Source organism: Castanea sativa, chromosome 11 (assembly GCF_040712315.1).
Source record: "Castanea sativa cultivar Marrone di Chiusa Pesio chromosome 11, ASM4071231v1".
Taxonomy (NCBI): domain Eukaryota; kingdom Viridiplantae; phylum Streptophyta; class Magnoliopsida; order Fagales; family Fagaceae; genus Castanea; species Castanea sativa.
Genome location: NC_134023.1, coordinates 62,920,069 through 62,947,654, shown reverse-complemented (window position 1 = coordinate 62,947,654; position 27,586 = coordinate 62,920,069). Strand labels below are relative to the sequence as shown.

General features: G+C 34.4%; 1 long non-coding RNA gene across 1 annotated transcript; it reads right to left on the bottom strand.

Moving 5' to 3' along the window:
- Positions 1 to 15,505: 15,505 nt before the first annotated feature.
- Positions 15,506 to 24,742, bottom strand: LOC142614522 (uncharacterized). The gene is made up of 6 exons (XR_012840468.1): positions 24,653 to 24,742; positions 23,233 to 23,388; positions 19,897 to 20,100; positions 15,938 to 16,360; positions 15,653 to 15,823; positions 15,506 to 15,550 (listed from the first exon to the last, which is right to left on the bottom strand). It is a non-coding gene; the product is annotated as an uncharacterized LOC142614522 (long non-coding RNA).
- Positions 24,743 to 27,586: the final 2,844 nt, after the last annotated feature.

The following is a 27,586-nucleotide window of genomic DNA, read 5'->3' as shown; positions in this document are numbered from 1 at the left end:
CTGATGTGTTTAAATTTTAAGGGTCCCTGTCAGCAATTAGATGGCCAAAAAAAAGTCACATCAACTTTTTTATTATTATTAGATGGTAAAAGAAGTCACATTAGCATTTATATATATATATATATATATATATATATATATATATATATATCCTTTTACCAATTTTATCATTTTATTTATTATTTATATTTAATTTCTTACCATTTCTTAGTCACCAAACATATTTACATTTTAATTTTCTTGATTTTCTTTTGTACTTTTTTTACAATTTCTTGGTAGCCAAATAGCATACTTGCAATTTGATTCACCACCACTGATCCTAAAGTACCACCAGCCTAACAATTCAAAACCAACCCACAATCTAGGCAATACCACCAAACTTCAATCCGCTAATACCAAACTCATATCCACCCGCACAGAACACATAAACAAACCCGATCCATCACCACCGCTCAAGGCAACTACTTCTCCAATGACTACGATCTCACTACATTTCTGCACAAGGAAACCCAAAATCCATCTCTAGCAGCCAATCTCATCTCATCTCTCTCCTAATGCCGATTATCGCAATTGTCTCAGGCTAAGCCTCAACCGTCGGCGTCATCTTGGCTGTAAACCATGACTACATCCTCATGCGAAATGACAAAGGCCTCCATTACAAAGTTGGGTGTGTCCAAAATAAGTAGAGGTAGAGGGAGAGAGCAAGTTGTAACACTGATTTCATCCTCTTCATTTTGGGTTCTCTCTCTTGATCTTGGTTTAGTTTATATTAGATGGGTTTAATCATTTTCTTGGGTTTTGATTTGTAGAGCTAGTGTGATTTGGTGAGGCAGAAATAAAAAGATCCAAATTTTGGGTGGTTCATTCATGGTATGTTGTCAAGAAAGTATAACTGTACAAGTGCATTAGAAATTAAGAACAGAAAAATAACATAAAATAAGGATTAAGGTTAAGAATTAAGTTTTCTTTCTTTAAAATTAAGATTTTTTGTTTTTTTTTTTTGTGATAATAAGAAATTATTATTTTTTCATTCACATGGTGATGTGGAATTTTTTTAATATTAATTTAAGTTAATTATAGCCACATAAGCTTTAAGTGTGCCAACTATGCACGGTGTTAGCCACATAGACATTTTCCATTTTTGAGTTAACAGTAGGGATCAAATTAACTGCAAGTTGAAAATAATTGGGACCAAATTGACTGTGACACCAAAATGGTGTTTTCGCCAAAGGTATATCTAAAAAAAAAAAAATTTGGTAACAATTTCATATAAATAAATTATATAAAACTTATATTCAAGTGATGCATAGATATATAGCCATAACATAAAAATATAAGTCATTGCAAAATGAAAAATATTTTCTATCAAGATTAAAAGAGATTTTTCTTTTTTCATTGGAAACAATTTTAAAAAACAATGTCTTTTCTTGCATAGTTTGAATCTACTAAGAGGCTTTATAAAACCCTATTCTAACAATAAGAGGATTTAAGAATAGACTTATGAAATAATTAGAAATCAAATATCAATCTAATAAAACAATTATAAAAAGAGAACAATTGATTTCAATAATCAAAACATGAAAAACATGCTTGGATTGAATAATGGACAACTTATAAAATTGAGGATTCACCCCAAAGCCTAACTTAGGTTCTTAAACTTCCATAGAAAATAAAAACTCTTAAAAATTGATAAAAAATAAGGTTTCCTAGCAGCCAAAAACCATGGCTGCCCTTGCATCCCTTTAATATTTATAATATTCAAAACCCTTAAACACATGCCTCCCAAAAAGGAAGATATAAAATGTCAATTCCCGTTTTTTAACAGTGGGTCAACTTCTAGACCGGTTTTGGCCTTTAATACGACAGATTTTGAAGTTTTGGCAAACTACAAAGTTTTATATCTTTAAGACCTCTTTCCGTGGCTGCAAGAATCAACACAGTCTGATATAGGAGTAAAACGATATGGCCAAAATACTAAAACGGGTCAAAATATTTTTATGCTAGGATCTATTACATCTTTAGCTCGAATGAATTTCTCTCTTTTCTTTTATGTTTCCACACATATTTTTTTGGGTTAAAATGAATTGACTCCTTTCAATTAATTAATTAATTACCCAAGTTAATTAATTAGATCAAATTTCATGCAATAGCATGGTAGCACAAACAAATCACCAAATTATCTAAATGCAACGGAAAATAAATTTGACATAGGTGATTTGTTTATGAATGGGGAAAACCATCGAGGCAAAACCCCATCGGGTGATTTTAAGTCACCACTCCCAAGAATCCACTATTATTAATCAAGTAGTTACAAGTATAAGGAATCTTACCAAACCCTTTGCCCTATCCCGAAATACCAACCTACTATTGAACCATTACTCCAATATCCAATTGGACTTGTATTGTAGTGGCAATATTTCCATTCAATGCACGAATCTTAGTACGTGACTAATCAATGATGCACGGATCCCAATACGTGATAAACTCCAGCAACTTGAAGAAGGTTGTTGGCTGCAAAGTTCTTCACTTCGTGCACAATGAAGATCAGGAAGCTACTTGGTTACAAAACCCTTTGGAGTAAAAACGCAGTGGCTTCTTTCAGAAAGAATAAGGCACTAGGTCACTCAATGCATGTGTGACGACCTTTAAAATAAGCCTTATATATGTGTAGGGCTGTGAGAAAAGCAACCCAACACATACACATCAGCTTTGGCCAAAAATTAGTTCTAGAAATGTTAGGCATATGTGAATCATGTTAGAAACATATGTTATTTAGAATTGGCTAATCCTTTGACAAAACACACTTTACTTCTAATTGGGTAGATTTAGGATGTGTTTAATACTTCAAGTATTGAACCCATGCAAATCTGTCCAAGAAACAAGTGAAGAAGTGCTGAATTTTAAAGCTCGACAGCTAGCTCAATAGATAGCATCTATCGAGGTTTAAAAGGCTGCTTTAGCTCGATGCTCGACAACTACTCAATAGATAACCTATCTATCGAGATTTATGAAAATCAGTTTTTCAGATATGATTTCACTACAATCCTTATGTACATGTTTAGGCTTTCTTTTCTTATAGCCCTAAACATATATAAGGATTATTTTAAGGGCTGTCAAAGGTTGCAATAGTTGCGCAAGTGTGCAGCAAAGTTTTGTTCATGCAAATTGTGACCGAAGAAAAAATTTGCCCTAGCTCATCTTTCTCTTGAAGAAGCTATTGCGTTTGTACGCCGATGGGTTTTGTGACTAAGGAACTTTGTGATCTTCATCGTATTGATGAACTGAAGAACTTTGCAGCCAACATCTTTCTCAAGTTGGCAATTACGTCATGTACTGGGATCCACACATCTATTGGTTAGTTACGTACTGGGAGCCGTGCATTGAAAAGGAGAGACTGTCACCACATAACAAGTCCAATTGTGTATTCGGGTAAGGGTTCAACTATAGGTTGGTATAAGGTACTGGGATTCCTTTACTTCTAACCACTTATTGTGATAATAGTGGATTCTCAAGAGTGGTGACCTTAAATTCACCTGGTGCAATTTTGCTTCGGTGGTTTTCCTCATTCGTAAACAAATCACCGTGTCAACTTTATTTTTCGTTACATATTATCTTAGTTGGTGATTTGTTTGTGTTACCACGTGGCTTGCATGTTAATTGAATTAATTAATTAACTTGGCTAAATCAATTGGTTAATTTATCATAAGGTATCAATACATTCTTGGCCTATTAAGTGTGAAAGTTCAAATAGCATATAAAACACCAATGAACGTTCAGATCTCCAATTACAAAAATAACAACACAAGCTTATACTTAAACAATAGATATGCAAAATGATAAGTACAAGCAATACCCAAAATAATAAACACTCTAAACCATAATTAATCACAACACAACATCAATTAATATGTAAGAGTAAGAGAAGAGAGATGCAAACACAAAGATAACACGGCGATGTGTTATCGAAGAGGAAACCGAAGCACTTGGTGAAAAACCTCTTTGCCGCTCTCCAAGCGGTCAATAATCTACTAGAGAATAAAGTTGGGATACATGAATAGCAGACCCTCCAAGCCTAATCTACCCAGTGCACCTAAGCCTTCCAAGCTTCTTGCTCCAACAGAGTTACGTCGAACCTTGTCTTCTCTAGCTCATCGGATCCCGCAATCGCCCATTGCATAAACCAAATGAATTGGACCCTTCTGAACTGCTTCCCAAGCACCAAAATACCTCCTCACTGATATGGGTATGGTGAGATAAGGATTTGGCTAAATGTACCTCTCAAGAATATGTCAATGGAAAGGGTGAGAGTAGAGGAATTTGGAGAATCAAAGGATGAAGATTGTGGATGAGTCAATCTTGTTTTTCTTTAGGATTTCTCTCTCAAAATTCTCTCTAGAAGCTCTCTACATTTCGTGAGTATAAGGGTATTTATAGTAGGGTGTATGAGAAATGTGAAACGTTAGTTTTCATCCAAAAAGGGCATTCTGGCGACTCAACCTTGCGACTGGAACGAGTCGTGAGTTTGAGCTAGCTGCCTATCTAGATTGGAAGTTTTATCCTGTAGTACTCCAGCTGTCACGACCCTTTAGCTCCACATGTGTGTCACCTTTGGTGACTTGCTACTCGCGAGATCCAGTCGCGAGGCTCTTCTTGATTGCACACATTTGAGGTTTCTTCACACTCTCTTACACACTACCCTTATATAATTCTCACCTAAATACAGGGTAACTGATTGCTATATCACAAGCAAATTTGGCACGGAATAAAGCCAACACTTGATTGAATAAATTCAACCTTACAATCTCCCCTTTTGGCTATTCCGTGACAAAACCCTAAAACTGACTCTAGACTTAAAATGTGAGTTGGGAACAGTTGCCAAAACTCATTCACACCTAACTCTAGAAATTGTGGAGCTCTTGAACCATACGAACAAGTTTTTCCTGAAAACAATAACACAAGAAGATCATTGTAAGCAGAAATCTTGAAGTGCATATGGAGCAAGCACAATGTGATCAAGTAGTAAAGATTAAAGCAATAAAGCATGACTTGACCAAACATGAACAATCACTATAAATAGTGATCACAATGAACATTCACACAAGGAATGAACATCCGGACATGCAAGCTAATAAGCTCAATGCAAAGTATCATTTGCATGTCCAACACTCAACCGATACAAAAACACAAGGTAGTTGTATCAAGAATATTCAATCCAACAAGGGCACAAGTGTTAAGTACTAAAGAAAAATGCATAACATTAACTAAAAGCACTAAGCTACAAAGCAAAGGTACAAATAAAATATAGTTTAAATAGCTAAACTATATCATGAACTATGAGCAAAACAATAAACATAGTTAATATAACACAAAGCTCTTTCTCTCTTTCTCCCTCTATCATATCACTCCCTTTATCATGAATCATAGAAGTTGTGATGAAATTGGAACATATATATACCTGTAACTTGAAACACTTGCACAAAACACATTAGACCCTCAAGGTAAAGCAAGTAATAAAATGACAAGTATAATGTAACAAGTAAATTGCGATCAAGTAAACATGATGTGAAACATGTGAGCAACTTAATCATATACCAAAATAGTCATATAGAAAAGAAAAAACTCTCCGATATACTACTCTGGAGTATACTCTCCCCCTTTTTAACATGAATAGACAAAGGGGTCAAGGAGAAAAGAGGGCAAGAGATGAAGGTATGTACTGATAGGCCAAAAATGTATTGACCCCTTGTGATGAATTAATCAATTAATTAGCCAAGTGAATTAATTAGGTTCAATTTCATACAATAAGAGTGGCAGTACAAACAAATCACCAAATAACTAAATGCAGCGAAAATTAAATTTGACATGGTGATTTGTTTACGAATGGGGAAAACCTCCGAGACCAAAACTCCATCGGGTGATTTTAAGGTCACCACTCCTGAGAATCTACTATTATCAAAACAAATGGTTACAAGTAAAGGAATCTTAGTACCTTATACCAACCTACAGTTGAATCCTTACCCCAATACCCAATTGGACTTGTTCTCTAGTGATAATCTCTCCTTGTATTGCACAGCTCCCAATACATAACTAACCGAAAGATGGGCAGATCCAAGTATGCGACTTGATCACCAACTTAAGAAAAATGTTGGTTGCAAAGTTCTTCTGTTCTTTAACCAATGAAGATCATGAAGTTGCTTGGTCACAAAACCCTATGGTGTACAAACATAGTAGCTTCTCAAGAACTAGGGCAAACTAGGTTTCTGGTCACACTTGAGGAATTATGCTTTTGTGCAATTGTGCTCTTGGCTGTGCAACCTGATACGACCCTTAAAATAATTCGTATATATGTTTAGGGTTGTGAAAAAAGAAAGCCCAAACACATAATCACGGATTTGATGAAAATCAGAACTGAAAATCTAAATTTCATAAACCTTGACAGATACCCTAGTTGTCGAGCAGCTGTCGAGCCTCAGGCTGAAACAGCTCTTTAAACCTTGATAGATGCTAGCTGTCGAGCTTTAATGAACAACACTTCTTCACTTGTTTCTTAGATAGACTTGCATGGCTTTAACATTTGAACTTAAAACCTTGTTTCTTGAAGCATTAAACACATCCTAGATCTACCCAATTACAGGTAAAATGCGTTTTGTTAAAGGATTAGTCAATGTATAAAATGTTGACATATGTTTCTAACATTCAATCACATATGTCATAACAATCTCCCCCTTTGGCAATCCATGACAAAACCACAACAAACAAATGAACATATGAAAGGAGTCATAAATCACTCAACTCATACTCACTTGTTGAGTACAATAAAATCTATCCTAACACAAACTCTTGAAAACCTTTGCAAGAAGAGAGTTTATGGCAAGAAGACTTTGACAGCCTGCATTTCTGAAACACTTAAACAAAACTCATCAAGACATTTTTTTGTGAAACAGAAATAAAAGATTGCATACAGATAATAAGAAAAATGTGTATAAAGAGAGAAAAGAAACAACACATGGAGAGAAAGGTGAAATAACATACATCAAAATATATATAACACAAATATTAGTACAATGTATGTCAAAAGGTCAAAAAACCTAAGGTACAAGAAGAATGTATCTAAAAGAAAGAAAAGAAAAAGATACATCAAAATCCTCACTACATCCCTCAGAAACATGAACACTCCCCTTAACAAAAACTTCCTATACTAACCTTTCCCCTATGAGTATGACTATTCTCATCCCAAAATTACTACTCCTTTTTGTCACTAGTGACAAAGAGTAAGAGTGTCAAGTAGACATCTCGTCATCACCAGAAGAGCTAGCATCACTATCCTCAACATCATCATCATCGTCCTCATCCTCAGAAGCCTCTGGAGTAGGAGGAGGAGAAGCAATGAAGCCACTTATGATAGCCTGTCATCGAGCGATACAACCAACACGGGTGTTCACCTGACACAGCTCATCACTAAGAGTGTCAAGGCGAGCATCCATGCGCACAAGCTATGCCACAATGTCCTCGAGTGTCACACCGCCCGTAGAAGAAGAGGGAATGGATGTGGATGGAGCTATAGAAGTTGGAGGAACTGTCGATCCAGATAGTCTCGAATGTAGCTATGCCTCGCTCCGTTTAACGGTAGTGGCGTCTATGGCATAGATGACATAGAAGTGGTCGGACACAGGAAAGAGAACAGAAAAGTGGCGTAGAATCCTCATGATAGCAGAAGGGAAGATAAGTTTATCACGGGTCGCCGTATCCTTATAGACATCTATAAGGGAGAGTATGAAGTGAGAGGGAAAGTCAATGGTAAGATGCTCTATGAGGGGTAACAAAAATCAAGCACGAGGCTCTGTAATAGAGTTATAGTGAGAAAGAGGATGAAAAACAAAGGTCATAACCATGTTAATGAACCTAGGACCTTTAGCAAAGGTCGAATAAGAAGTAAATTGATGCTCACCCCAATCTGAGGGTCGCTCACAAAAAGTAGAAATAAGCGCATCTTTAGACACAATCTTAAGACGCTCACAACTAGGGTAATTAGGATGCGCTACCCTAGGGACATGAAGCATGTCGGATACAATATCCAGAGTGTCCATAATGCGTGTACCTCGAACGCGAGTAATAAAGAGAGGTACTAAATGATCAAATTCATGCATGTTGGATTAGAACTCCTGGATCAGTACAGATGGACAAGTGACCAGGACATCACACAGTGACTCCCAACCCCTACTATGAATGATAGTGGGTAGGTCAGTGTTAGAGAAGTCTGACAAAATGACTTGGCGTTCCGAAGGAATGCGTCGTCTAGAAAAGTTCTCTGAAAAGTCCTTGCGGGCTTTATCATCACATAACTGAATATGAGAAGGGGTAGGATCAGAAGAGGTAGATGCCCTAGAATGAAGAGGGTTCTAAGACGGAGTAAACTTACATTTAGGTGCCATGACGCAACTAACGTAAACAAGAGAGAGAGAGAGAGGGAGAGAGACAATCAGAAAAGCACCAACAAGAGACAATATAGCAAAATATAGAAACTTGAAGGTATGTATGCATGAAAATGCATGAGCATGTGATATGCAATAGTAAATACATCATGGGCTCAGCCCAATCCAAACCTATCATCACACAATTAGCTCCGCAATGTAAACACACATCTAAAATGCATGAAACATCATTATAATGCACATGTGATGCAATGCATGATGTTTTAAGATCAAATATACAAAACCCATCCCAAAAATTTTGCAAAAACTTCATCATTTTTGAAAAACCCAAAATTTTTCAAAAAAATCCCAAAAAGTTAGGTCAAATGCATGAAATGCATGAATAAGAAGGATTAGGACCCTTACCAAGTGAAGAAAAACTTGATCTAGGCAAAAAAATCCTTGAAGATGAAGTTTGGAGTGAGAAAGATAGGTTTTGGGAGGTGAAGAGACAACAGGAATCGAGAGGGATTGAGAGAAATGAGGTTCGAATTGCGCTGACCCTATATATAGAAGCTTAGTAATTCTTGACAGATCGAGAGGTGTCAGAGGTGTCGAGCTTTAAAAGGGTCGATAGATGTAGCTATCGAGCTGGTGTCTAGAGGTGTCCATAGCGGAAACAAGCTCGATATATCAAGGAGCTATCGAGCAGTTATCGAGGAGACATAAACTTTCTCGATGGATCGAGGAGCTATCGAGAAGCTATCGAGATTGTGATAAAAAGTAGTTGAAGAGCTCGATAGATAAGCTAGGTGTCGAGGAGCTGTTGAGATAGCTTAAAAACAATTTTTCAAGAAGAGAAAAACACAGACATGAATGCAATCAAACATGCAACTCAACCAAGGATCCAAACAACATTTTAACCTCTCAAAACATCTCTCAACAAGAAAAAAAAATCATGCATTTAGATCCAAAACACACACACACACACGCGCGCGCGCGCAACAAGTCTAACTAATTTTATATTTCAAAAACAAGTTAAGACAGTTTAGTGAGCATACATCAACACATGTAAAACTTGTGATGGCCAAATCACATTGTACCTGCACATGTATCAGAATTAACAAAGAATATTGCGTGTTGTGTGTGAAAACATTGCAAGATTGCATAAGTGTCTCTATGTTATGACAATTTGAGATATGAGAAAATCAATTTAACTCACACATGATCATAATTGTTTGATGGGGACTATCACCTTCGAGGTACATCCTATAGCTCCCACATCTCCTAGAATACACGCTTGCAATCATATATAAAGTATTTTGATCTTTTTTCTTTTATTTTTCTTTGCATATTTTTCTTTTATTAAGCATATCATGCATAGGCATATAAAAGAGAGAAAAGAAATACCCAATTATGTTTAGCTTTTTGACATTGCACTTTTGCTATGCCGAAGCATACAGATGTCATTTCATGATTGGCGGGCAACAGTGGTGAGATAGTTATTTATCCCTTTCTCTTAGGATTTTCTAGTATGAGTGTTAAGTACAAATGATCACTTAACCTTACTCATCACAAACAAAGAGCCACAAAACTCACTTGCTTAGTTGTGTATAGAGATACTCATCTAAGCTACAAAAGATACAAAGTTTAGAAAACTTGGTTTCAGGCCATTCAAGGTACATAAGTACCAATGTACACAAACACACACTGTTTCTGTATTTTTCTAATTTTTCAAAATTTTTATTTTATGAAAGAAACAAAAAAAAAAAAAAAAACTGAAAAACAACCAAACAAAAACAAGCCAAATAAAGCAATGCATAAAAACTAGAATGTCTCAAGAAAAAAAGACACAAATAATGCAAGCATAACGAAATGAGGGAGTGAGAAAAAGTGACTGAATCACTTGCCTTCCATACCTTGTAAACCTTTCCTTTGAGCAAACCCTTGAACCGACGGTGAGGGGAAATAATTGAAATTGTTCAAGTTCAAAAGGAACATGAAGGCTTTGAGGAGATCTCTAAGAGGAGTAAGAGAGGACGAGAGCTGATTCTAACTTCTCGACGAAATCATGTTGTTGCTTTGTTGAGTGACTAACCACTTATAGCAGTTAGGTCGAGTATATCCAGCGGCACCACAATGATGATAGAGATGCTGCTTCTTCTCTTTGGACTTTTGAGCATTGCTCTTCTTAGCCCTAGGATTTTTGGTTTCTTTCTTAGCAAGCTTAAGGGATGCTCCTAAGATAGGTTTATCCTTGTCTATGTTCTCACTAGCTATCACATTTTTAGCAACATTATTCTCAGAGTCAACATTGTTAGCAGGAAAAACAAACACAGTAGTACTAGAAGAAACAATATTAGCAGAAGAAAAATCATACCCTACACCGGTTCGATCAGAGGTAGATTTTTACATGCTTAGCATCTCATCAAGCTTTGCACTTAAGGTCCTCTCCAACTGAGCTTTCACTTGGAATAGTTCCGCCTCAAGCTTCTTGGTTTTCTCAGCTAAGAAATTGTTCTTAAACCTTAGTGCTCCAATTGTTTGATTTGCTTCATCAAACTTTGTGGAGAGTTGTTCTCGTTCAAGCTCTACATCACTGATCTTCTTGGTGGCCAACCTATATAGCTTCTCATGTTTCTTCGAGACCTTGTATAGTTTTGCATAGGCTGTGTGGATGTCATCTTGCTCATCCATCTTCTCAAATTTTGACTCCACTAAGTCCTCTTCTTCATCGACATCTTCTACAATCCCTTTAGTAGGATTGACAGTGGTAGTGAAAGCATTCAGGATTACGTCATCCTCATTTCCGGAATTATCCTCAGGTTCAGTGTCATTCAAGGTAGTAGTAAGTGCCTTGCTTTTCCCAATAGACTTGAGATAAGTAGGACACTTTTGTTTCATATGACCAAATCCTTGACAACCGAAATACTTAGGCCCTGAAGGAACACTGTATTGACTGCCATCCCTAGCATCATTCTTTCCTTTATCTTGGCTCTTAGACTGTGAAGAACTTGATTGCCTACGGTCCTTGTCGAAGCCCTTTGCATTGGCATTCTTCATGAATTTCTTGAACTGCTCGATGATGTAGGACTTCATTTTATAATCTTTATCATCAGAAGACTCATCAGTGTCATTGCTCTTGGCCTTTAGTGTCATGCTCTTGCTCTTGCTTGACTTCCCTAACCTAGACAAACCCAACTCATAGGTCTGCAGATTTCCAACAAGCTTTGTCAAGGGAATTTTATCAATATCCTTTGATTCCTCAATAGCCGTGATCTTGGCATGAAATCTCTCAGGCAGAGATCTGAGCACTTTTCTCACAATCTTGGGTTCAAGAATAGTTTCCCCAAGATTAAATGCTGAGTTCACTATGTTCTTGAGCCTGACATAGAACTCATCAAATGACTCATCCTTCTCCATCTTGATTTCTTCGAAGCTAGTAGTGAGCCTCTTAAGCTTCAAAACTTTGACAGTCTTGGTTCCTTCATAGGTTGTTTGGAGAATGGTCCAAGCCTCCTTTGTAGTTTTAGTGGAGGAGATCTTCTTGAACTCCTCATTTGTGACCACACTGAATAAGGCATTTAATACTCTGCTATTGAGGTTATCCTTCTTGATCTTTGCATCATCCCAATCGGTTGGTGCTTCCTTCGGCTTGGTCCAGCCTATCTCCATAGCTAGCCATACCTTCTCATCTAAGGACTGCAAGAAAGCTCTCATACTTACTTTCCAATATGCATAGTTAGTTCTATCAAATAAAGGAGGTACAATAAGTGAATTTCCTCTTTTTATGACAAACAGGGGTCAATGGATCTCACAGCAAAGATTAAACCCTAATCAGAGTGTGCTTGCTCTGATACCATTTGATAGGCCAAAAATGTATTGACCTCTTTTAATGAATTAACCAATTAATTAGCCAAGTGAATTAATTAGGTTCAATTTCATGCAATAAGTGTGGCAGCACAAACAAATCACCAAATATCTAAATACAGTGGAAATTAAATTTGACATGGTGATTTGTTTACGAATGTAGAAAACCTCCGAGGCAAAAACCCCACGGGGTGATTTTAAGGTCACCACTCTTGAGAATCCACTATTATCAAAGCAAGCGGTTACAAGTAAAGGAATCCCAGTACCTTATACCAACCTACAGTTGAACCTTTACCCCAATACCTAATTGGATTTGTTTTGTAGTGACAATCTTTCAGTGTATTTCACGGCTCCTAGTACGTGACTAACCAAAAGATGCGCGGATCCCAGTATGTGACTTGATCACCAACTTAAGAAGAATGTTGGCTGTAAAGTTCTTCTATTCTTCAACTGATGAAGATCACAAAGTTGTTTGGTCACAAAACCCTACGGTGTACAAACATAACAGCTTCTCAAGAACTAGGTCAAATTTAAGTTTCCGATCACACTTGAGGAATTATGCTCTTGTGCAATTGTGCTCTTGGCTGTACAACCTGATATGACCCTTAAAATAATCCTTATATATGTTTAGGGTTGTGAGAAGAGAAAGCCCAAACACATAATCATGAATTGATCGTCATTATGATTGTGTTCGTTGGTCTTTAACCATGCGAATTTAATCATATGACTTACTCTCCCTTTGAGAATTTGATTGTCATTATGATTGCACTCGTCAATTTTTAACCATACGAATTTAATCATATGACTTACTCTTGCATTTAGAATTTGATCATCACTATGATTTTGTTCGTCAGTCTTTGACCATGAGAACTTAATCATATGACCTACTCTTGCTTTGAGAATTTGATCGTGATTATAATTGAGTTCGTCGGTCTTTAACCATGCGAATTTAATTATATGACTTACTTTCGATTTAAGAATTTGATCGTCATTATGATTGTGCTTGTCGGTTTTTAACCATGCGAATTTAGTCATACGGCCTGCTTTCGCTTTGAGAATTTGATCGTCATTAGGATTGTGTTTGTTGGTCTTTCACCATGCGAATTTAATCATATGACTTACTCTTGCATTTAGAATTTGATCATCACTATGATTTTGTTCGTCAGTCTTTGACCATGAGAACTTAATCATATGACCTACTCTCGCTTTGAGAATTTGATCGTGATTATAATTGAGTTCGTCGGTCTTTAACCATGCGAATTTAATTATATGACTTACTTTCGATTTAAGAATTTGATTGTCATTATGATTGTGCTTGTCGGTTTTTAACCATGTGAATTTAGTCATACGACCTACTTTCGCTTTGAGAATTTGATCGTCATTATGATTGTGTTTGTTGGTCTTTCACCATGCGAATTTAATCATATGACTTACTCTCCTTTTGAGAATTTGATCATCATTATGATTGTACTCATCAATTTTTAACCATGCGAATTTAATCATATGACTTACTCTCACTTTTAGAATTTAATCATCATTATGATTGTGTTCGTCAGTCATTGACCATGAGAATTTAATCATATGACTTGCTCTTGCTTTGTGAATTTGATAGTCATTATGATTGTGTTCGTCGGTCTTTACCCATGCTCTTGCTTTGAGGACTTTTCTATGGACTTCCCTTCTCACTTTATCACTTTTATCATAGATGTGTATAGGGATACGGCGACCCATGAAAAACTCATCTTTCCTTCGGCTATCACGTGATACCATGTTTTTGAAGTTGATAGACCTTTGCATAATCACATTCCCAAACACTGATACACCAAAAATAATGGGAGACAGACACATTCTCAAAGTACACCAACGAAGATAGAATGAATAGGGAAGAGGATGAGATTTCTTGGTTTGGAATGGAGAAAAGCATGTGTATATATACTATACAATGCAATCTTAACTTCCACTATATTAAATTACATAATTTCAAAATTTTATTACCACATAGAATAACTATTTATTTTCGTTAATGAATCGAAGAGTTTCAAATCACGTATGGCTTGTAGTTACATTTGGTGTGACATGAAGAGATAAAGAAAATAATTCTCATCTTTTTATTTTTCCTTCTTTCTCTTTAATTTTGAACAATAATTTAAATAATCAAGGACAAAGGAAGCTTCTACCACGACCACCATAATAAAAGAAGTCGTTCTGTCTTAAAAGATTATAGCAACTGGGATTCGTAACGATTTCATGAATGTCCCTGGGTCTCCTGAGAACTTGTTCATGATCTATAACTTTGAGATTTTGGATAAAACTAGCCCTGGTGGGCCCTTCTTCCGCGAAATGGCCATTGCCCATTTGTGCTGTGGTGTGCTGCTCACCAAACCCTTTGTTTATCACCTCTCCTCCCCATGTAACCCTTGAAGCGCCATTAGGTAGGAACGAGAATAGGCAATATCCCATTAGATACGTATTAGCAAGTTGCAACCACCAGTGTCCATATACATTATCCTGCCTCATTGTACATGCCATGCAAATTAGTTTGTAATATTTTGAAAGGTAAATGAAGGTATAAAGACTAATGAAAGAGGAAAAAAAATGAATCTTTTTGTGCAAAACAACATGGACACTTAAATTCTCCGTTGTAAAAAATAAGTTAGGTAAAAATAAATTGTGTATAGAAAAAATATTGAAACTTTAAAATTTAAAAAGTTGTATATAAAAATAAATAAAACGAGAAAAAGGAAATTCAAACATACACTGTTACAACTAAAACCAGAAGAATTTCAAACATATCTATAACACTTGTTAAGATGAATTTTTTCACGAGAAAAAAGAAATAACATATGATATGATCTTATATGTGTATCCAAAAATTAGAAGTAATTGATAAATTAATTAAATTGAAATATTGTACTACCTTAAAGACATAGAAGTTGAGTGTAGTTTGGGCACCACCATATACGGAATAAGGCAAGAAGGTTGCCCCAAACGCAATCCGGTTGTCGATTTGAACAAAGCCAGGGCATTGTTGATTGTAGCAACCGCTTTGGTATCCATTATTCTGCAGCCGTGATAATATATATATATATATATATATATATATATATATATATATATATATATATATATATATATATATATAAAGACACTTTTCAAAAAAGAAACAATATAAACATGGCTAGTGCTGCAGGGAAGTCAAATATTAAAACACGTACAGTCCAATACGTGAAGAGTCTAGTCTCGTAATCACTGTACAATTCATAGTAGACCTGTCTCTCCACACAAATAATTTTATAAAAATTAGAAATTATTAGTAATTCAATCTTTTGCATGCGCCTGAAAGAAAAGCTGATAGATGAAATAATATATACCATCATTCCAGCTTCAATTGTATCAATGATTGCACCATTATTATCACCTGTCATCCAGAATTGAGCCAAGCTGAACTCGTCTGGTTGCTGGACTTGGGGATTCCACAGGTTTATTTCTGCATTAATTCCATAATACGTCTCTCCTTCTCCTTCCTCTAATATCGCTGCGTACTAGAAACTCAACCATAGAAATAAAGGTTGTGAGTGTTCATTTGAGTCCTTCATTATAGTAGATACCAATAAGCACAAATCAATTAATAATATTTGTTAAAAATTAAGTTGTACCCCATGGGTTGAGAAATCATCATCAGGAATCATATCGTATTTTTTCCTTCCATAATTTGCTACAGTGCTTGCCCTTAATAAATCTTCTTCTTTAGTTCTTCTTATGGGAATGCTTCCTTCTGGGCATCTTCCATTCAAGTGCCATGGCTGAGTAATTATGGGCTTGGAGTTCAAAAAGACGTTGTTGCTTTCTTTGAATAAAAACCCTTCTGGGTAAGAACCAGGTATCATCTTTGGTATTCGACATAGATACCAACGCAAACCCAGCCCATACCATGCATACAATAAGTTTCGAATTAATATATCAAAAGAAATTTAGTTAATTAAACTAGTCACCTGAATTGTGTGATTTTTCAACAAAGGATGATCAAAAGCTGGTTGCTTTTTGATATCTACGCAATCAATCATATCTCCATCCAAGCTCTGTATCAGATACATTTTCTTATCACACACACATAGATATTAATTTGAATTCTCAGTGTTGTAATAAAATTACACTGCTATTGTACATGGGAGTCATGGAGACACCATAACCCAGAAAAGTGAATGATTCTTCAAAGACTAAGGCCAAAAATACGATATAGGATACAAACATGTTATATTAAGTGATTAATAACCTAGATGGTTTTAAGAGCAGGCTTGTTAAGGTGCTTCAATTGCTGCTGAACATCTAGCTTTTGTTTCTTATCAAAGATTATGTTAGTGTTCCTAACTCCAACTGATGACATTGGTATGAGAAGGAACAAGAACAAGGTGAACTTTACTGCCCTCTTCCACCTCCTCCCACTTCCACAAGGCGGTGCCATGAGTAACTAGATAATACTCGAATCAAGTGGCAGCAATAGCTAGCTTTGGTCGCCCCCTTTGCGATATTAAAATGTGCATTTGTTCATCCTCTTTATACTATTCCACATGCCATTTATCAATATATACATATACAAACTTCTATACTAAGGATCACCTCATTTTTTACTATGTCTAAATAAGACTTTAATTTATCTATTTTACTTAAACTTTTTTAGCTTATAAGTACAAATTCCCTGTTAAATTTCCTATAAACTACTGCCATTCTTTGTTTTTGTCATTTTTATGATTGGTCAAAATTCAAGGAAAAATAATTTGTCCTCTTTGAACTTTTCCACAAACTAAAAATATGGGAGGTTTGTTATTTTAAATTTTGTTTAAAGAAAATCATAAATCAGAGAATACGAGATCAATGAGAAATTTAGTAATGATTTATGTTTTGGATGGTGTCTAAAAATTTTTGGTTATGTAAGACTTAGTGTTTCAAAAATTATAGACGAATCTCATTTTTGTTTTTTGAAGTAGAGATAAGAATGTAGTGTGAAGTGAGAAAAGTTTAGGTTTAAATTTTGTAAAAGCTAGAACTTTATTCTTTTTTTTTTTTTTTGAAGAATGCATAAATGAAATTTCCTTATATGCCTTTATATTTATTTTAGGAGTTGTTTTATATATTCTACAGACTTTTTATAGGAGGAGTGCTTGTACTTCTAATAACAAAGTATTAGTCCCAAAATTTTGTGTTGCTCCTATGGATCCAAAACAAAAAAGTACGCACCATTCAATTCCTTCAAACTTATGTAATCAAAAGGATTCCCGATGAAAATTACACTACTCACACATAGAAAATAACAAAATGATATAAAATTTATATCCAAGAGATGCATAGATATATTTCCATATACAAAGATAATATAAGTCATTGCGAAATGAAAAATCTATTCTTTCAAGATTGAAAAAGATATAGGTGGAAATACCATTTTAGTCCCTACATTTTAGAGTCATTGTCAATTTGGTCCCTATATTTAGGCAGCAGTCAATTTGGGGTCCCTACAGTATGTCTTGTCCAATGCTAATGTGTTTAAATTTTAAGGTTCCCCGTCAGCAATTAGATGGCAGTAAAAGCCACATCAACATTTTTATTATTATTCGATGGTAAAAGAAGTCACATTAGCATTTATATATTTCCTTTTACCAATTCTATCATTTTCTTTATTATCTATACTACTATTTAAGGGGCTTTCCTTATTTGGATTCCACATTTTGGATGCCTAAAATACCCTCATCATATCTACTTACAAGTTTTCAACTAACGAGGATAAATATGTAAATTAAAACTCCTACACTTTAAAACCCACAAACTCACGTACGCTTTGCAGTTTCTATCTCACTTTCTATCTCTCATTCTTCTTCAAATTGAAGATATTCAGTTTAGTTCTACATCCTCCTTTCTTTTTCTTCAGACTAAAGACATTTATTGTCAGAGGCTCTAACAAATTTTCAGGTCTTATCTTTTGCAAATTCCTCTTTGTTTTCTTTTTTTTTGGTTTATGATTGACTTTCTTTGAGCTCTACTTTTCTTTTCTTTTCTTTTTTATTTATTTTTTATATATTTTATTTTTTATGTATCACATTAACTTTTTTTTTTCTTTTTTTTTTAAAATGTAATTTTCTATATTTTTTATATTTTGATCATTAACTCTCTTTTTTCCTTTTCTTTTTTCTATATTTTTCACGTTAACTATTTTTTTTTTTTTAAATGAACAAGGCTTGAAAGAAGCATTCAAACAACAAATTTTCAAGTTCTATCTTTTGTAAGTTTCTTTTTGTTTTCTTTTCTTTGGTTTATGAATGACTTTCTTTGTGTTATACTTTTTTTTTTAATTTTTTTATATGTATCATGTTAACTCTTTTTTTTTTTTTTTTTTTTTTTTTTTTTTTTAGTTGTGAGCTTAAGCCGCGTTTTTAAAAACGCAGCTTTATCCCACAACTGTGGCCACGTTTTAAAAACGCGACTTCAGACCATTACTATGGCCCCATTTTAAAAACGCAGCTATAGCTTTGTTTTTTTTTGGCTCTCCCTTTGGCCATGAATCTTCAACCCGATTCTTTTCCAGCATGAAAGACACATAAGTCACATAATTTATAAAATGAAATTGATTCAAGCAAAGTCACATAGGATTGTGAACTATATCATTGTCTCCATTGACTTAAAATTATCTAACATATATTCTAAGTCTATAACTGAATAAATTTTGTGTAATCCAACCTAGCCAAAGAAAGAGCACAAACATAGATTAAATACCAATTCAGAATGCATATATAGATAATACACTGATACACAGCCACCACACCAATTCTTTACTGTAAAGACTCAAACTAAGATTGCACAAGGTTCAAACTAGGCAAATTTGGGTCAAAATTACAATTTGATAAGCACCCAAATAAATTTTAATGGAGAAGAGACTAGTAGAACTAATAAGTACAAGAATGGTGACAGAGACATGAAAGGGTGACCAACAAAGTAAGAGCACCAGACCAATTAAGATGTCCAAGAAACCCATTAACCAAAGTAGGAAAAGCAAGTGAAAGGGAGGAATAATAGGAAACCAATGAAATTGGAGGACTTGGAAAGAATGTTTCTACAAGGAGTTATTCTTTCCGATCATCCAATTTTGAAGAATTTCCATAACCCACTCTCCCTTTCACTCTTGCTCCATTATTCTGACCCTCTCCTCTTATCCACAAAAGAAGCAACTATAGTACTTATCCACAAACTACATGAAAGAAAGAGATGATCAACAAAAAGCACCCCCCCCCCCCCAACACACACACACACACGCCCAAAAAATAAAGGACCTAAACCTTGCAGATCTTCAACTAGGCAAGCCAAGACTAATAAAATTTTACCGTCAATTATGAAAAGAAATACACCTAAGATATTCAAGGCTAAGGAAGTACACTCTTCACATTTCTATATATCAACCACAGTATGGAATAAAAAAGTTAACAACTTATTTTTTATAAGTAAAAATTCAATAACTCTTGCATTGCATGACCCTAATGCTAGAAAGACAAAAGTTGTTAACTTTCATGATTGTTAAAAGGACACAACACACGCACGCAGACAAAGAGCTGCAAAGGAATTGTTTACTGACCTATTTCAAAATAGTAGTCACTTTTGTCATATCCATGAGGGTCAAATACATCTTTACTAAAGCAAGACCCTATTTGATCAATATCTTCATACATCACTGCATGCACCAGGAAGTCAGGGTGCCTGTAATCCTTCCTATATGGTGTACCTCTGCATTGAAGCTTTTTCCACCTTTCTTGTAATCAAGAAACTTATTTATTTTCCTCTGCAATTACATGAGAGAAAAGAAAAGGATAATAAGAGTAAATAAAATGTCTTATATCTGATAGCAATAGCAGCATACTTGTAATTTTAGTACTTTATTAGTCCAAAATTAGCATAGAACAGAATTTTTTATTAAGTATTAAGCACAAATGCCTAAGGGGTCTAGATGGATGAGAAACTAATTGAGATGGGTTCAATTATAGCTTAACTTACTGAAGATCGGTTCAAACTTAAAACTGAGTACTGAGGCTGTAAACCCTTTAGATGATGATATTGCAGAAACTGACACTATAAGCACAGATCAAAAGGGATGCAGAGGTCTTGATTTTTGCTTAAATATATTAAGGTTCTCTCAAGCCAACATTCTATTGTAATAAAATCTCACAATCAAAGCAATAAGCCAATACCCATTGGTGAATTTCATTTGAAGTTGTCAAATTCAAAAGTTCACCTATTTTCTAGGTAACACATGGCCCTGTTTCAACTCTAGTGACCATATATACGACCTTTTTTTTTTTTAAAGTGAATTTATATAAATAAGTGAAGGAGTTGAGAGCTATTTGGATTGCTGGACTATGGGCAGTTAACCTATTCATTAGATCATCCTATCAATTACTTCATCTTTAAAATAAAAAATAAAAAAGGAGAAGTTTCATTATGAGGCTAAATTTTATTCAAGTTTGAGATAATAAAAAGTCTTTCCAACCTCAAATCCTCTAAATAATTTACATACTGAACTGACCAACCCTATTACATTTTAGAAATCTATCACAAACTATTCCATTTATATTTGAAAAATCTAAATCCATACCAAACCTCTCATTTATCTTACTATAAGTTGGGTCAAATTTGTCAAATGGGTCAAATTGGAGGTAGTGGTATAAAATCCTAGGGTTTTTATTATTATTATAACTAGTGTTTAACCCGCGCAATGCGCGGGATCATTTTATGTAATAGAAAACAATCAACATAAAAATACATTAAAATTTGTCAAGTGGGCGTTGTACAGCCCCTCATTTGTCCTATACTTGCAAAAATTCTATCTATAAAATTCTATCTATATCACTCCCTTCATATGTAACAATAGTTTTCATCTAGAAACAAAATATCAAGCACATGATATATATCAAGCATGCTAACCACAAACAAAAGGCCTTTTATGTTAGTTTTTTTCTTTCTTTCTTTTAATAAGCCTTGGGTTTTTAGAGACAAAACATAACCTTTTATGTGGTGGGTATATATTACAAAGCAATTTGTTGGGAGTTTTCGTGCATTCAACTCTATATACCTGCAAATAAAAATACAACCTAAATAAAATCACATATTTTCATGCAACAATAATTGCACAATTCCAACGCCACTTTTTATATATATATATATAAAACACACACACACACACACACACACACACACACACACCAAATAGAAAGAAAGAAACCAAAAAATTAAAACAATAATAAATAAAAAAGAAATAGGCATTCCCTCAGTTCCCCACTCTTGGTCTATACTGAATCTAATTTAAGGAGATGACAGATATCATCAAATAATTTGCCACCAACAACAATTGTTTCAAAGGGGAACCCAATCTGGAATTCTTAGAAATTATTTTTAGCATTGCCACTAATCAGCTAATATCAGTCAGTTACATTCAAACTAACTAAATTCATACATGCACTAAAGAATTAACCCTAGTATGTAAACATTATAAACTGGAAAATCAATGTGTATATGAATAATATCAAGGAAAAATTCTTGTAAACTAAAGTATCTCTTAATTAGCACACAGACGCAATGCAAATAACTCAAAATTCCATTTATACACTTCTTTGATTATGGGATTAAACCTAGGGCATGAATGAAAGGGAAATAAAAGAAAAAGAAAAAAGACACACTTGTTCTAAGAATGACCAACCTGGCATCAACACCTGATTTAGAAAAAATGATAACTGAAATCTTATAAGTTATAACTAATGTAGATTTGGTTCAAGGTTTTTCTGAAGGTTGTGGGTTTAAGAGAATATAGTTATTGATCCTCAAGGAGCTTACATGATAGTAATGATTACATTGTCCTTATTAGCTTTAATATGAATATCACGATTAACATACTCTTGTAAAAGCTCAAGCTCATCATCATTGAGAAACGACAACTTGACATCAATACCACCAATTGAAAAAACATACCACATAATAATTCCAAAATTAAAAGATATATAAAAAAAAAAATAAAAAACAAAGGAGACGATGAATATATATTAACCACAGTTGACATATTGCATAGATGACTTGTGAAGTCACTTAAGTCCATTGGTCTTTATAAATCCGCTGAAAGAATATTCATTAACACTTTATATGAAATAAAAGAAAAGAATTTTGAATTAACAAAACTATTCCATAACAAAGACAAACATTTTTGCCAGTAATTATTCCAAAATTACCTGCATCATTATGTTTCAATCAAACAAAACACAAAGATCATCACTATTAATAGAACTAAAAGATTAGCAACCATTTCCAATAGCTACACTTCAAACATCCATCTGTATAGACAACATTTGATATGGCTTTAAAAATATATTCACCACAAACATGACATGCCCCAGGAAATCATTCATGCTTCAAGCACATACTTATTCTTATTGTAAACGGATATGGATATTATAAGCATGTTTTAGGCTAAATTGAAATCATGAAAACAAAACAGATATTGATGCGAACCATCTGGTGTTATTCAAAGTACGTCTACCAAACCACTTATAGAAATGCAAGTTTATATATCAAATCCTATTTTTTGTTACATGATGCATATTTAGATGATCATATTCTTCAATCATATTTAGTCTCTTAGTTCTAAAGGGTCAACTAACAGTAAACAAATCCAAACAACTAAAGGGCTATGATAATGGAATAAAAATTTAGGAGAAAGAAAATTCGAAAAATTACTCAAGGTGGAAGTCAGTACCAACTGAAGGTAAAATTTAGTGAAGTCAGGCATACCTTATCAATTTGAAAATAATACAGAAATTGATTGTTAAATCTTAAAGTAAATAACAATCTGAGCTATTTTCTTGATCCTACTCCTGAATGAGAAATAAATACTATCAATCTAAATTTATGGGTTTATATAATGACATACCAAATCAATCAAAGCATCCATCATGCCTCCAACAACAACACCAGCAATTATGTAGCTAATTAAGCCTCCAGCAGCAGCACCAACATCAGTTATGCAGCAACTTAAGTTGAGCATTATTGCCACCAACCATGAGCATTGATTCAGCCATCATAAATCCTAAAAATCAGTCTCATTCTGGTAAAAACTCGAGCATAGAAAATCATTGCATCAAATCAAATCATTGCCAAACTCAAGGAGAATATTATGCAATAATAAATCATGACAAATCATATTTAACCTGTGCATCAAAAATTTCCTTGTAACTTGTATAATCTTACTTGTACAACTATAAGTAAATATCAATGACAGTCATTCCAATCTGGAGAATTATTTCCAAACACCTTGTACTTTGATTTTTTATATTATACAGAATTGAGAAACATTTAAAACTCTAGAATTTTATCTTAGCTTATTTTCCTTCATTTTCTCAATTACTAAACAATGGGGGGGGGGGGGGGGAAGAGTGATGCATTATATCGAAATATAGCGAGCTATTTTATTACTTAATAAATATAGAATATGTTAGGAGTCATCAAGCAACACTTGTGATGTTGCTGTTGAAGTTGACTTGTTGCCATAGCTGTTATTGTTGATGTTGCCTAACATACACCTGTCCTAAGCCGTTGCATTAGAGTTAGGGAATTGTTAGTCTTTTACCATAGAAGCTATTAACATTTGTGATTTGCTGTCAGTTAGTTAGAAAGGTTGTTAGAATGCAACATATATGGCTTTACTTGGAATAGCTTTGAATACTCAACAAAACTGGATATAAGTGGTTTGCTAGAGTGGGGATTGTAAGGACCATTGAATGAAATAAGCAACAGTTTCTCTCCTAATCTTCTCTGTTCTCTCTAAATCTTATTTCTCATTCTTGGAGGACAGTTGCCTCGAATATAGTATTTCTCATAGAATCTACTCACTCTTGGGTAAATTCTTATCAAAATACGTTATACTTTGACCATGTTGTGTGTTTGAAGTTAATGGAGTTCTTAAAATAATCAGATATGAATTACATATTATGTTAAAGCTCTAAGCATAAAAGTTTGTGGAACGTAAAAGATGCAATAATAATGAATTGTTATAAAGTTAGTCCAAGTGGTTTGGCAATGTGTACTAACTAATATTTATTTCCACATAGGCTATTAGATTTTCTATCAGACATTTCAACAAACATTTGGCATTCAAATATGCTTCAAAACACAGTTCTTATACATGGATAGGAGATGTTAGTTAAGAACTCAAACATGGATACCTTTATTTTATTTTTTATGAACACGTGGAAGAAGAACAATTGAATATATGCTCAAACATGGACACTATTTTCTGTGATTCTGATTTACAATAATGCTTTATGCTCACTGCGAAGCAGGTTAGTACATACATATCTGATGAGCAAGGAGAGAGGTACCAATCTCCAAAGTTGTGAGAATGTCCCTGCAATATCAAACCAAGGTATTTTAAAGATGTTAATAGTACTATAGAAAGTGAAATAGATTATAACAAAAAAAAAGTGATTATTGCAAAAAATTACAAAATTTTCAATTCCAAAGTCTAAAGGCAACCAAAGGGAAAAACACCCATAAATACAAACCCACCAAAATTTAGGCACTTAAAAGCATATAGAGTAGAAAGCCGCAACGGAAAAGATTAAAAAAGAAAGTAAAATTACAATCAAGGCAATGGTCGTGGAGGAGGACATAACGTGTGGGGACTGAAGTGCATCTAATCAATTATTGGGCAGAGGGAAAGAAAAAAGGGTTTGAAGGAGTGGTAGAGGGATGCCAAGAGATTCAAATAGAAAGAAATAGATTTTTTTAAATAAAATAAAAAAATATAAAAAAAGAAGAAGAAGAAGAAGAAAGGAACAGGGTCGTAAATAAAAAGGAAAGAACCCAAATTGATTGAAACAAAACAACCTAGGTGCGGCCTTTTTGTCATGTGTTGCTGAAGAAAACCCACCCCTTCAACAGGTCAATCTAGTGCCCTTTCACCAATTCAAATAATAAAAAGCGATTGCGAGAAGTTCCAAGAAAATCATGCGTACCTTCCGAATACACCGTTGAAGAGAAGTGATGGAGGCAGACAACGAACAGAGCAAAGAAACATAACCCTAAACCAAAATCACCATTGAGGTTGTGATTGAATGGAGCTAGAGATAGGTGGTGTTGGACCAAAAACGTAACCCTAAACCAAAATCAAGTCTTTCAAAAGCCTAAGTCATATTTAATATTGAAAAAAAAAAATTTGATAGAGAATCCGAAAACCCAAAACAAAAATGAATCAAATCTAAACATATCCAACAAAAAAAACTCGATAAAAAAATATCAAAAAGAAAAAAAAAAGTTTAATTTCATTGGTTCATTGGATTTTTTCATGGTAATATATATGTGCATTATTATACTCCAATGGAGACAATTTATAATGAGTAACATTTCTATTGGAATTATTTCAATGCCTTCGTGCTGATTCCTAGATTTCTGCCCCCACTTGGCGCTAACTCCAAACAACCTAGGTGCTGATTTCTAGATTTTATTTTTATTTTTCAGTTCTAATTGATTCATTGCATCAATGTTTTTGTATTAGATCACTCACTGTTTTGCATCAGTTTTGGTATCAAAACGTACCTTGTTCCACATAATTTTACCCTTAAAAATGTTCCAAATGGACAATCATATAAATTAAAACTACTATTTTTATGCTTTCTTTTTTTTACAAAGAATGAAATCGATATTAAACATCCCAAGGAGGATAGGAAATGAAGTCTAATGCTGGGCATCAAGTCCAAGGAATTTGGTATTTTCCGATGAGCTTAGGTTCTTAGAAGTTGTCACAACTACAAATCAACGGCAAGGGAAAAAGGAAACAGGACAAACATGTTGAGCAGTGCAGATGTTTATTAAGCTGGACAAATGCAACCTAAAATACAAACAATGCAAGCACCAATTTTCATTTACAAAGTGAAATTTTAAATTCTTGAACACCTGCTAACCAGCAAGCGAGAACCAACTTGATTTTGAAAAGTCAACTTTGCTACAACATAGTTACCTTAAAAAAAACTGTTGAGCACCAAAATTTATAAAATAATTTTAATAAAGGATACTATTATGTTTAAGTGAACAATATATAAAGCACTTACAAGCAATCATGAGAAGCGAAGTTTGCTGCAATAAACTCCTTAACAAGTAGCCAGCTAAAATCATACTGAGAGTACTGAGATTAAATAAAATACACAAAATGGAAGCACGGACTTTCATTAAGAAAGTGATTTTAAATTTTGTAACTTACTATTACCAGCTATACAAAAGGGGGGGGGGGGGCAAGAAAGTATACATGTGCTCCTATAGAACAAAATCAAACCGATTTATGAAAGCCAACTTGGTGCAACAAAGTCTTTAAATGTAGCCTAGCACCAAAATCTATAAAAATAAATTGAACAAGGAATATCATGTAAGATTGAACAACGGGTTGAAAGAATCATAAGCAAAAGGTGAAATCAAGAGAAGAAAATAATTTTGCTTATTGTTGCAGTCAACACAGTGCAAACTCTGTCGCAAAGTCCAAATCACAAATGCGTCTCCTTTAAACATATCAACACTAAGACAATTAAACATTCCTCACAAAACAAATATGTTGACTAGTGCTGAAATTACTTAAAATTGCACAAATGGATTTGGAAATACATATACTGCACACCAATTTTCATTTAAAAGTGAATTCCTAATTTTTAACTCCTTAATTACCAGCCAGCCAACAATAAGTGAATGCACTCCAATAGAAGAGAACCAAATCAATCCAAAAAATGCCCTCAGCCAGAATCTATAAATAAAAAATCGAACATGAGATTGTATAGTAACATGTTCAAAGGAACAACACATTGAAAGAAACTTATAAGAAAGTCAAATCAAAAAGAATAAGAGAGGAGAGAATTCACGAGTTCACCTCAATCTCAGTTTGGAGTGTACTCAATTTACCCTATAATCCAAACACCCAAACCCATCAACCACCATGTCTGATGCAAGCCAATCACAGTGACCAAACCCACCAATAAATCACAAACCAAACCACGAAGCAAGCCACAAACCAAACCCAAATCGGAACCACCAACCACCGCCACCCAGACCCAAATTGGAACCACAACCCACCAAAAATTAACCCATGAAGCCCACAAACTTAGAACAAACACCGTGGCCCACTCCCAACAAACCCCCTCCCCCCCCCCCCCTTAGAAATCCAAGACCAGCGACAAAAGCCAAATGCGAAAGAGGGAGAGAAAGAGACATCGTTAGTTTTCTGTTTTTTTTCTTACCCTATTTTT